The following is a 12,929-nucleotide window of genomic DNA, read 5'->3' on the forward strand; positions in this document are numbered from 1 at the left end:
ATTTCTCATCACATTTAAATTCAGATTCTGATTTACATGTACCGTTTAGCTGAAATATGAATTGTAAAAACTTTACAAGCAATGGCGGTCAAAGGATTCTGTTCGTCCTGCTATCACGGCAACCCCGCCCCTACCCCTGACGCAAGCGGTACTTAATACTGACCAATCACAGCCAAGGGGGTCTTCGTAGCTCTCCGTAGCTCTTCGTAGCTACAACGGACAGTTACAAAATTAAGGAGGTGCACGTCAAGCTCTCCGTGGCTCTACGAGGGCTGACGGAGAGCTTGTAGAGGGCGTTCCACGGAGACGAGGGCGTTCCCATGTGTCCGTTTTTCGAAAAACGCAGAAGCATATATCGGCCTTAAGGCACAACCTGAGAGCAATAACCTGGCGATCTGATACAAAGCCATAGCATTACATCAGGATCCTCAGTTTAACAAGCAAGTTATCAGTACAGTGACTGTGAAATACTTTCAGCAACATGCACACACATCCCTTGAACAATATCGTTACTAGCAGCTATCTTGCTCGACACTGCTACGTTACTGTACAGTACTTTAGATTGTCACCATCCTAGCTAGTGCTAGCTAGCTAGCTAGCTAGATACCTCGCCAGAGTTGGAATAAAGAATAATAATAATCTTTGTAAGTTATTAGCTAGCTTGAAATATTATATACAGATCTTACCCAGCCGCGAAAGAACATGACTACAGTCTACAAGGTTGTGCTGGTGGCATTAAATGAAGAGGTCGTGGGGTTTCAATTTTTTTGATTGAGATGTATGCTTCGATTATTGTTGTGTCCCCTTCGTTGTTGGTCTTATTGTTTTGGATATATCCTTCCACTGCATATTGCAGTCCATTTTGCCTTGATCTGGAGGATATCGCAAAGATATTACTCCAAAAAGAATTACTGACACTGACAGACAGTGTAGTGCATGAATGAGTTCATAAGACGTAGCAACAGTAACTAAGGGCGCAGGGCTTTTGCAAACATTAACATGCGCTTGGACCACTGATTCGCCAAACCTGCTTGCTGTCTGTGTTCTACCACAGTCCTCGACGTTTGGTCTCATCACTCTCATGATACATTTTTTTTCTAAACATGATTTGATTTTGTAACGAGTAACGAAGGTTTCAGGGGAAATGTATCGGAGTAAAAGTATCAATTTTCTTTGCAAAATGTAGCGAAGTAAAAGTAAACAGAAATATAAGTAGTAAAGTAAAGTACAGATATCCAAAAAAACGACTTAAGTACAGTAACAAAGTATTTCTACTTCGTTACAATACAACACTGATATTTGGACAATGTTTTACACATACACAAATCTGAGTGCGCATTTGTGGATCCTTGTAAGCATGAGTGGATCACGGTATGCATTTGTGGATAGTACACATTTGTGAATCGTACACATTTGTGGATTGCGGTACGCATTTGTGGATTGCTACAATAATAGCCCCATACAAAATCGATAGGACATTTTTGGTCTGTCCCCCCACTAATGCGCTGAGGGCGGAGAATAACAGAAATTTTGCTAGAATCCACACCAAAAACAAGTTAACTTAGACGCAAAACTATACGTCCAATCCCAAAAATAACGATATTTTCCGAGACCCAAGACTTTGCCGAAACCAGAGATGTCCTTTATATGTTTGTGCGGTCAGAAATGGCATTGAACTCTATGGGACGAGAGTTGGACTTTGTCTCGCTTTCGTGGGGCTCTGAACAAATGTGTAAGTCTGTTGGATTCCACAGACAACTTTCTACGACCAGCACAAAACTAGCTATCTATTGATCCAAAAACGAAGCATGAAGAGTGAAAATTGTGGCAATGCTGGCAAACTATAAATATTTTTTCCACGACATCCGAAGCTCCCCTCCACTCTAAGCGTTTCAGTCTGCACTCTAGGCTTTCACGTACACACCCATGTAAATCTCAGAAACGGTTTGAAAAAGTCATGAAACATAATCAGTGATATTGAAAAAAGTTGAATAGATATCTAAAAGCTGAATTATTTGAAAATAGTTTAGGGGTTTGTCAACATTTAAAAGTTTAAATGGTGGCTCTAGCTGAAAGATTGAGGAAGAAGAAGGATTTGGAAGTTTAAGAAGTTTGAAAGGATTTGAGAGAAAACTCCATTGGAAACCCATGTAAAAAATATGATGAATATTGATTTATTTTAATTCAAGCATAAGAGGTACAAAGCTGAAAGGTCATAGCACCCATGACCCATGGCTTGACTAAAGATTCAAAGAACAATACTGAAGCAGCATTCCAACAATAAAGATTCAAGGAACAATACTTGGAATGCTGAAGCAGCATTCCAACAATAAATATATATGTGAGATAACAATGGTTGTGCCTTTGCCAAAGGCAAAGCACACCCAATAAAAAATTATGTAGCTAAAAGGTTAGTTCACGTCCCCCAATGGGTAAAAAACACTGTATGCATAGCCACTTCGTCCAGTACAAATTTACTGACACATTGATTTTCTCCTTTGGCGCGGAAAAGGTTGTAGCACTGATTATAGGCTTTAGAACTGATGAGTTACTTACTGTTATTTGTTTATTGCACATATGTAGATAATTAACATAATACTGAGAATCATCCGAGACACCCATTTAGAATAAATAATTTTAGGTCTCTAAGCATAAGTGTATTACACATTATTAGACACACAGAGACCAGCTTGTTTGGACATTTATATGAGTGCATTTTCAGCGTGTGCGTGCCTGTGTGCGTGAGTGTAATGAAGCAAGCTGCTCTTCCACAGAACAGACGTTCTTCTTCAGAAGAAGACTGCCATCCAGTGGTCTTCTCCTAGACATGTTTCTTCAGTTTTCTTCCATTTCTTAATGGACAACAAAACTACCATAGGTTATTTCATTCCAATAAAGAATCAATCAGTCCAGATGTAATAAAAGATTATAATGAGAATCAGAAAGTGTTTTATTCGCCATGAAAGTTTGCACAAACAAGGAATTTGCCCTGTGGTAGGTGTGTCTATGCTAATATGAAAGTATGTCTATGTCCTAAGAGTCAGTCACTGATAGTATGCTGTTCTGACATTTACTTGATTCGTGCAGAATCAAGTAAGAATTTTTCCTTGCTCTGCTCTCTCCCACATTCGGCCACTTCCTCCTGCAAGTGAAACCTCTTGTTTGCGTGTTTTAATGAATCGAGAAAGGGAGCAAATCCCTCATCCGATCAATTATCAGGGTAATTGTGCTTTTTTTGGGCCTGTCGTTGGGAGCCCATAACAGCTGCCTGTGTCAGACACACAGTCAGCCCCCCCCCCCCCCCCCCCCCCCCCCGCACAGACACTCAAACACACCATAAACAGATTGTAAACAGCAGAGAATTCGGACTTGCCCTTAGGCACAACTAAATACTACTCAGGAAGTGTCCGATTGTCTGAAGAGTATTGGAGAGGCAAACTGACAAACTGTCGCTTACAGCGTTACTCCAAGACAAAGAAAACACATCTTATCAGAAGAAGGAGAACAAAAAAACTATTCACAGATATAGTACACTCTAAAAAACATAACTACACAGAAATCGTAACAGAAGAACTAATCTAAAAGGACAGAGACATTTTTAGTTTTTCTTGGTTAAACGTTTCAGAAGGTTTGTGTTCTTTATGGAGCCCTCTGGAGCTGAAAATGTTTTCTATATGGAAACTGACGGAAATTAAATTATACTTATAGATCCATTCCATACTGAAGGTGTGAGATTTCATACATAATTTTTTTTATTAACTCAAATCTAGTTTCCTTACTCCCTCCTTGTAAAGATTCCAGAGGGTTACCAGGTTGGTTACTATCTGTAATTGATTCAGGGGTAGTAATTAACTCGTTGAATCTATCTTGACTAAAGTCTGACAGATTGCTTTCTGAATAAAATGTCAGTGATAGATTGTAACTTTAACGGAGTCGTTTCTCAAATGAATCCTGGTGCGTCTGATTCCTGTCTGGAGTAAACAGCTTTGATAAATGCTCTGGTTTGTTTGTCATCCTTTTTGCTCAATCATTTTCACGGTTAAATGAAGCAATTTGTTTCTCAGTGTGCAATCTGGCGGGGTTGATTATCCAAGCTGCCGATGTCCACTGCTTTATAAATAGAAACTGCAGCCTGTCCATCTAGCCACCTTCTTCATCAACCAATTGTAGGCTTTGTTACATCCCCAAGAGGTTGGGGTCTTCTGCGTGCTGTGATGTTTAGTTATTTTTTTTGGGGGGGGGGGGGGGTTAATGGCTGTAATGTGTCTTTCTGAAGCTGCGGTATTCATATGAACTGAGACAGATCCCTTTCTCTGGCTCCCACCCAGACAATCATCCATCCTGGCCCAACTATGCATCGTGGTGCAGGGGAGGATAAGCGCCTTGTGGGCAGAGGGATAGTTATGCATGTGTGTGTTTCAGTAGTGGTAAACGAAAGATGCTTTGCAGGAGTGTGTGTATGTGTGGTTATTTGACCACTGAAACATTCTACACTTGAAAGCTGATAGCACACAAAACTGTACAGGAACCATTGTAATCAACAACTACATTTTGGTCAACAGTTAACAGGCAAAATGTATGTGGTCTTGATAATCCACTTAGCACTTCGCTCTCTAAAATATTGGGCACACATTAGCAAGGCAGAAACAAGAAGACTTCACTGTGGTTGTAAAGTGAACACACACACACCTGTTTACTTTGATTTGTAATCACCTGCTTGGAGACATTGGAGTCATTCAGCAGGTCTCCTCAGGCACAGATTAGAGAGTGTAAAGTGCTTGGGTCAGCAGCACGGTCAGGAATGAGAAATCACCCTACATTTAGATTTATGCATTTAGCAGACGCTTTTATCCAAAGCGACTTCCAAGAGAGAGCTTTACAAAAGAGCATAGGTCACTGATCATAACAATGAGGTAGTCCCAAACATTGCAAGCAGCCAAAACATGAAGCATACATTGCGAACAGCCGTTGTCTGAAGAAGACCGTGGGTGACGGGTGGGGGTGTAAGGCTGCAGGAGAGACTTGATGTAGTCGGGTGCAGTCCCGTTCACTGCTCGGAAGGTCAGTACAAGGGTCTTGAATCTGATACGGGCGTTGATAGGTAGCCAGTGGAGAGAGATGAAGAGCGGGGTAACATGGGAGCGTCTGGGTAGATTGTTGACCAGGCGGGCAGCTGCGTTCTGAATCCTCTTCTTCTTTTCTGACAGTACCAGGTGGACAATAAGAGGTGAATATATTGTGCTAACACATATATCCTCAACAAAATTCAATGTAGCTTGTAACTGTTGTACAGAACCTTGACACTTGTCATACTGAATCGTGAATATGTGAATAGCTACACTAGTCAGGGGTGCTTGTCGAAGTCACATCCCTACTGCTATTCAGATGGTGTAGAAGGGAGGGCAGCTCTAAAGTGACATGCAACATGTAACAGCCACTGGACAATATTGTACCTCTAGGGCTCCTCCACCTGGCAGGGTAAGGAGAGGCAGAGAAATGGAGAGGGAGAGCGAAAAGAGTTAAAATAGTAAAAGAAAATGATGGAAGTATGAAAGATAGAAAGACAGAAAGAAAAATGCTTTTTTAATCCAGTTCAGATAGAGCCCATACTGTATCTCAAAAGCGATCCTAATCCTCCTTTAATGGTTCTAAACGAAAGTAAGACCAATTATTCCAGCCAATCACTACATCTTTTTCTCTCTGTCACATACAGACAGTCACATACTGCTGTGGAATTAATTTACAGTAAAAGTAGAACTATAGTTGTATATTTCTGCCTCTTGGCAAAACTGGTGGTTTCTCTTTTGTTATCTGCCCAAACCACTTGTATCTCAAAGCTGTTGTAATATATATGCAAATTAATCGGCTGATGTCATTAATTATAGTTACATTTCACAAAATGAATTTGTCTTTTAGATTTCAACAACTGCCGTCTGATTTGATTTAGAATATTCTGCTTTTCAAGCACTAGCAAGTGCCAAAATCCTCCGACCACACACACATTTTGAGAGGCGATGTTCCTCTGGCGATTCATACTATTTAATTTGGGATTATTTAAAAAAGAGCAGAAGTCAATCTTGCAATATTGCAATTTTACATTTGATTTATAAAAGGTTGCAGTTGCTGCAGACAGAGGTCATTTGAGTTGTATAGACTCAGCGGAAACAACTAGGAATTGGAATTGTTAAAGACAAAAACAAAAAAGTCATCTAACTCTGCAAGTAGAACAGGCTCCTGTATATTTGAAAGGCAACATCGCCACTGTCACTGAAAACATTGTTCCGAGCTCAAGTCAGCACTGGTTTATAACACATCAGCAGGACAGATACAGTATAAAAAAGGTTCATATCAACGCTCTCAATGATGAGCAGGGTTGGGCCTGGCTAGTACTTGGATGGGAAACAGCCACAAATAAAGTAGTGTCATAAACCTTTTGTACGTTTGTGTGTGTGTGTGTGTTCCATTGACAGGCACATAGATCATTGATCTGTCCTCCAGTTTTTAAGAGGGACTTCAACACAGTGACATCTCCAAGGTAATCATTTTCCCATTACTGCCGTGGCAATTACCGATTAAGTACCCTGCATTCCACTTTCATGTCACAACCATAAAGTAACGATTGGTGTTGCCTGTTTCGAATCAGAGATGATGGATTAATCAGGGAGGAGTTTGGCCAGAAATGTGTGTGTGTGAGGTCTGCAGTGTCACATATTAGTGAGAGTGTTAACTGCTGTCAGACAAAAGCTAGATCCATCTGTCAGACAGGTGTCCCCTCCTCCAGGACAAGTGAAATTGCCTGGAAAGAGAGAGTACTTTGCTCACCTGTGTGTGCCTGCCTGCCAACACATTTGTTTGTGTGTATGACTAAAACTATATATGAAGTTTGAATCATAATTTATTATTTTCGTTGTAGGATATTTCTTTGTCATAGCAAAGTTCATAGCAAAGTAACAATGTGATAAACCCATAACTGATAATGGCCGGGTTTCCCAGATTTGTTAAGAAGCTCTTAACGCTAAGATCTTCTTAAGAACGTTCCAAGAGCGTTCGAGAGCGCCCTTACAACGTTCTTAAGACGCTCTTAGCGTTAAGAGCTTCTTAACGAATCTGGGAAACCCGGCCAATGTTTACTGATGATAATGTTCAAGAGAATATGGCGGCATACCTGAGTAGCTGCACACCTAATCAGACACCATGGTGGTTCTCGTCTACTTGCTTCATTAAGGGGGGGGTTGCTTTGTTGAACAGTTTACCTCCAGACTTCTGCTTGACTAAGACGCCGTGCAACATGTCTGCTTTCAAAACAAAAGCTCAAAAGATCGATCATGCGAGCAAGAGAGAAAAGAGAGAGAGAGATTGGGAGGGTGGTGTCTATGCTTGGGAGATTTCTTCTCAAGTATTTTTCTTTCCTCAGGAGCCAGTAAAAATCCTATCCACCGAGGCCAACCATATTTCTTGAATTTTCTTCCAAAGAACAAATTGGAAGGTGCCCAGTTTTAACCCTCTTCTGAATGTGTTGGACTGCAGCCACATCATTAAGATGCTGGATGATAATCTTCTTCACATCAAAATTAGACGCATCGTTTTGGACCCCAGATGGTACTGACTTCATACTTGACTAGTTCTTTTGTGATGCAAGGGGGGCATATTTCTCCTCCAACATGTTTTGCCTGTTGGGTTCTTCTGAGAGTTTTGGGGAAGGATTTGAATGACAATAAATTCATGAGGTATCCTTCTCAACATTCCCTCATGGAGAGAACTTTTCAGTGAAGTTTTCAGGGGAAATGTTCAAGGAAGGGGGATGCTATTTGACAATATCAGAGTATCAAATCTACTTCAAATGACCTGATATTACTTAATGTACTGTATATTGTAGTCCCGAATGGGGATGAAAGGTAGACAAGGTTCATTACAGCAGGAGATTAGTAGAGATGTATCACATCCCTTATTTTGTTTTCATGAGCTCTTACCATCAGGCTGACGTGTTGGGTGATCTTTCCACTGGGGTTGCAGATAATTTGTGCCAACCTGCATTGCACTGCTGAACAAACTGTGAAACAAAAATAACTGAACCTCTGTTTGTAAGGATACTGCACCTTATAATAATATGTAGAGCACTCTGGTGAAATGTTGAGTAGTAAGGTCTGTGATTAGTCCGTCATAGTTGTGGGTTTGTCTGACGATTGCTGTATGGCACACAATACATTTTCGAAAGGACTAATAAATATACAGTACAAGTCAAAAGTTTGGACATGTGTCCAAACTTTTGACCTTTTACTGGTACTATATATCTAACCATCTGTCTATCTATCAATTTATCTCAGGGATGCGCAACATATATTGAGCCGATGAATTGTCAGCAGATAATGGGAAATGTATATTGAGGCTCATGTGGGTGTTCATATGTGTCCCCTGTATAGCCCCATGACAAGTACTAGTGCCACCCAGGGCTGAACATTGGAGTTGGGGTTACTTCTTTTTTAAAGTGAAATGATTGGTTCTCTTATTGTAATTGGTGGCCAAGCCGCGAAGCGGCGAAGCCACCTTATGTGTTTCTACGTATTCTTCTTCTTATTATTATTATTATTATTATTATTACACATCTTCTTCTGCCATGGGAGTCTATGGCAGCCCCTAGAACCAATTGGTCAGAAGTTGTGAATTTTGGCACACTATTTGGGACCAGTCCCCTCATCAATTTCACCAAGTTTCATGTCTCCCATTCCAACCATCTAGCGCCACCAATGGGTCAAAGTTGAAGGTGTGTTTACACATGTTACTTTTGAACCATATGCCCCATTGTCCAAAATTAGGTATCGTTGGATTCCCTGGATCAAGACGAGTTCAACGCACTCTATTACATCATACCCAGTTCTATAGATTCTCCGCCATTTTGAATGTAAAGGAAAAGCGTTTTTTCGCTACTCCTCCTACAATTCTTGTCGAATCTTCTTCAAAATTGCCACAGATGATCTTCAGACCAAGCCTCACAAAAATTATCCCCTGGAGCTTTGATTTTCGCAACCGTTTGTTATATACAGCCACATAAAATTGATGTGGCTGAATTGATGTGGCCGCCATTTTGAATATAACGTTTTTTCGCTACCTCTCCTATAAGGTTTGTCCAATCTTCACCAAATTTGGCACAGATCATCTTCAGACCAAGCCACACAAAAGAAATCACATGTTTTTTAGACTTTCTACACTCGACTGGAACAGCCAATCAAAGTCATCAGCCAATCAAAATCGTCAACCAAGCCACCATAAAAGAAGTGAGGTCATATCTCAGCACGTCTTTACTGCATTGACAACAAATTTGGTATAGGGACGAGGGACCCTGTTCTAGAGAAGTCCAAAATAGGTCATGCCATTTCACCTCTAGGTGGCGCTGCAATGGGCAAACATTTTCAGACCAAGCCTCACAAAAGACATCACATGGCGTTTTGATTTCTGCAACCGTTTGTTAGTTACAGCCAATCAAATTGAGCAACTGATCCGGAAAAAGGAAGTGAGGTAATATCTTAGCCAAGCTTTGATGCATTGACTCCAAACTTGGTGTATGGACTCAAGGCCCTCTTATTAAGAGGTTTGAGACAGGTAGTGTCATTTGACCTCTAGGGGGCATTACAATAGGTAGGATTGTGTTTTGACCAATAACTGTTGATTTGTTTGGCGTATTTAAGCAATTCTTATGTCTCGTGATATCTTAGGAGATCCCGCGTCTGATGCATGTTAACGCGTGATACCAGACGAATTGATGAGGCCGCCATTTTGAATGAATGAATAAAACTTTTTTCCTTACTCCTACACAATGTATCCAATATTCACCAGATTTGGCACAGATTATCTTCAGACCACAATCACCTTGCCATGTAAAAATATGACTGAATTACAGCTGTTTAAACTCGGGCCAAATCTGACCATGCGTGCCACAGGAGAAACGGCTTCCTTTTTGTATTCAGTAACTGTACACAGCAATTCCCAGTGCTGATAATGGCTCACTGGGATAGACTGGCTCCGTTGAAGTGCAAGGTCGTAGGTTCAAATCCAGGCAAAGTCTCAGGCATGTCATGATACTGGTTTATCTGTTTAGTGAAGCCAGGTATGTGACAGTAGCTGTCGAGCAGTATAATCATAATGGCCACGATAATGTTTCATTCTCAGGGGATTTATACTCATGAAGAATCCGATTTATTGTGCTTTGTAGATATAGTGAATCTACATCTAGCCAGTGCATCGGATTTCTTGCATCATAACTTCTGAACAGATTTGTCATAAATCACAAGATTGGTCTCTTCTGATTCTACGTGGCATACCAAGTCGAAATATATCACATTGTCCCGTGTCCACCATTTTGGGCGTCGGCCATTTGGAATTTTCATAAAAACATACTTTTTTGAACTCCTCGTTTGCCGTTGCTCCTATTTTCATGGACATGTAATCAAATCATTTTCAGACTACAATCACCTCGATTTGTCAAAATATGACTGAATTACAACTTTTTATACTTGGTTCAAATCTGACAACGCTTCCCACAGGAAAAACGGCTTACTTTTTTTTACATAGTAACTGAACACAGTAATTCCTTGCACTGAGAATAGCTCACTGGGATAAGACGGGTTCCTCTGAAGTGTAAGGTCATAGGTTCGAATCCAGCCAAAGTCATCACGCATGTCATGATACTTGTTTATCTGTTTAGTGAAGCCAGGTATGCCACAGTAGCTGTCTAACAGTATAATCATAATGGTAATGATAATGTTTCAATCTCAGGGGATCTGTACTCAAGAAGAGTCAGATTTATTGTGCTTTACAGATATGTGTCCTCTAACCTCTAGGGGGGCGATCCCATGTCTGACACATGTTAACTTGTGATACCAGCCAAATTGATGCCGCCATTTTCATTAATTAATAAAACGTTTTTGTCCTACACAAAATGTATCAGATATTCACCAACTTTTACACAGATTATCTTCAGACCACAATCACATTGACATATCAAAATAAGACTGAATTACAGCTGTTTAAACTTGGGACAAATCTGACAACCGCTTGCCACAGGAAAAATTCTTTATATTTTTACGCAGTCACTGAAAGCTGATTTCCAGCACTGAGAATAGCTCACTAGGATAAATTGGTGTCCTGGCAACGTCAGAGGTTCAAATCCAGCCAAAGCTGACAAGCTTGTCATGTCTCTGATTCTCTGTTTAGCGAGACTATAAGCCATTGCAAAGAAAGCCAGGTAAACCGCAGTCACTAGATGTCGAAAGTTTCTTCTGGGTCATCTGACCTGCTTGGCCACCACATTGCTGCTTGCAGCTATATTTATCTATATTCTGCATTCCAATGTGTCTAAGCCCCAGACTCTCCTGCTGTAGACCGGCTCCTAAAGGAGAATCTGGGTTTAAACAGATTCACTGGCTTATACCTAATTAGATTTGTACAGTACTATACAATCAAGTTAAAGGGCAGCATTATATATACAGTACTCTACCCCCCCACCCCACCCCCATGGTTACATTTGAACCTCAGCTTGTACGTATAAACAAACTGAACATCCTCATCCCTGAAGGCACCTCTGGTCCCACTGAAACCCTATAAGCACTTCTCCCTAGCACCCAGGTTGTTGTGCCAGATTTTGATATGAGCCCACGACACATCATGACACGTAGAAGTGAAGAAAATATGATACTTTTGAGCCAAGCGTAGTCTTTTCAGACCTCCATTGGCCGTAAATTGCTTTTTTGTGAGACAAGACCCAAGCTGTATTACACCCCCACTAGAAACCTGTCTTGGGTAAAGAGTTGTCACCTTGAGAGGAATCTGCTCTACCACCACTGACTGACAGCACTCGCCATCTCTCTCTTTCTCACAATCTCCCTCCTTCTCTCTTTCCTCTTCTCTTTCTCTCCCACTAGCCTGTGATGATCAAACTTCTCCAAGCTAGCTCTGATTTTCAATCAGTTCCAGGAGCAGACACTTTCACTGTTGTGTGTCTGTCTGTCAGATAGTCAGCTAGGCTTCCAAGCTCCAAGGCAAATATAATTGCAATAAGGCTGAATTCATTAGGGCCAGCTACCAACTCTGTGACATTTACATGTAGAAACATCGAAATTGAGGCTTGATTGTGACACTTGGAAGGTTATATCCTTACAATAACAGCAGCTTTCTGTAAAAAAAATCCTTAAATTAGTGGATCTGTAACTGTTATGCCCCTGAAAAAGGGGAACAATTTATTTCTATTTTACCACAGTACCACATTTTCAGAACAGATCAACAGAAAGTAGATAGTTAGTTTGTAGAAAGTTTTGTAGGGTACAAAGATTCAAATCACAACAGCATACACTGTATTTCACTGAAACACACATTTCAATATACTTGTCAAGCACAAAGTAGCTTTAGCTTAATAAACCATAACTACATTTATCAAAAATATCAGTAATGGTTGAAACATCAAATAAAACAGCGAAATGTATTATGAACTGCGTGCATGTTCAATTGAATCAAATGGCGGCTACTCTCAGTAGGCTACGTAGCTATTCTTTGCTGTAACCCAACATGGCTCCGCTCACACGTATATATTACACTGCTAGTTTATAACAAAATGTTACTAAAACACATCTTAAATAGTCTTGACATATTAGCAAATTATTACATTAACTGTTTAACACTGTACCTGAAAAAGGGGAGAAAGAATCACAAGAGTGATACGTTGATGTTTCCTCATTGAAAGACGTTAGTAGAATGAGGAAAAGACTGCGATTTCCCCAGAAACTTGAGTGGAGAGCAAAACAATCAATCTGAGACTCATGGATTAAGAGCACTTAGATAAATGTTACCGTTGTACACGTAACAGATCTTAAATTAACACAATTATGAATTTGATCAATTCCTATTAACTAGCACTGAAGAATGTTTTTAACCTTTGACAT

Source organism: Hypomesus transpacificus, chromosome 1, assembly GCF_021917145.1.
Source record: "Hypomesus transpacificus isolate Combined female chromosome 1, fHypTra1, whole genome shotgun sequence".
Taxonomy (NCBI): domain Eukaryota; kingdom Metazoa; phylum Chordata; class Actinopteri; order Osmeriformes; family Osmeridae; genus Hypomesus; species Hypomesus transpacificus.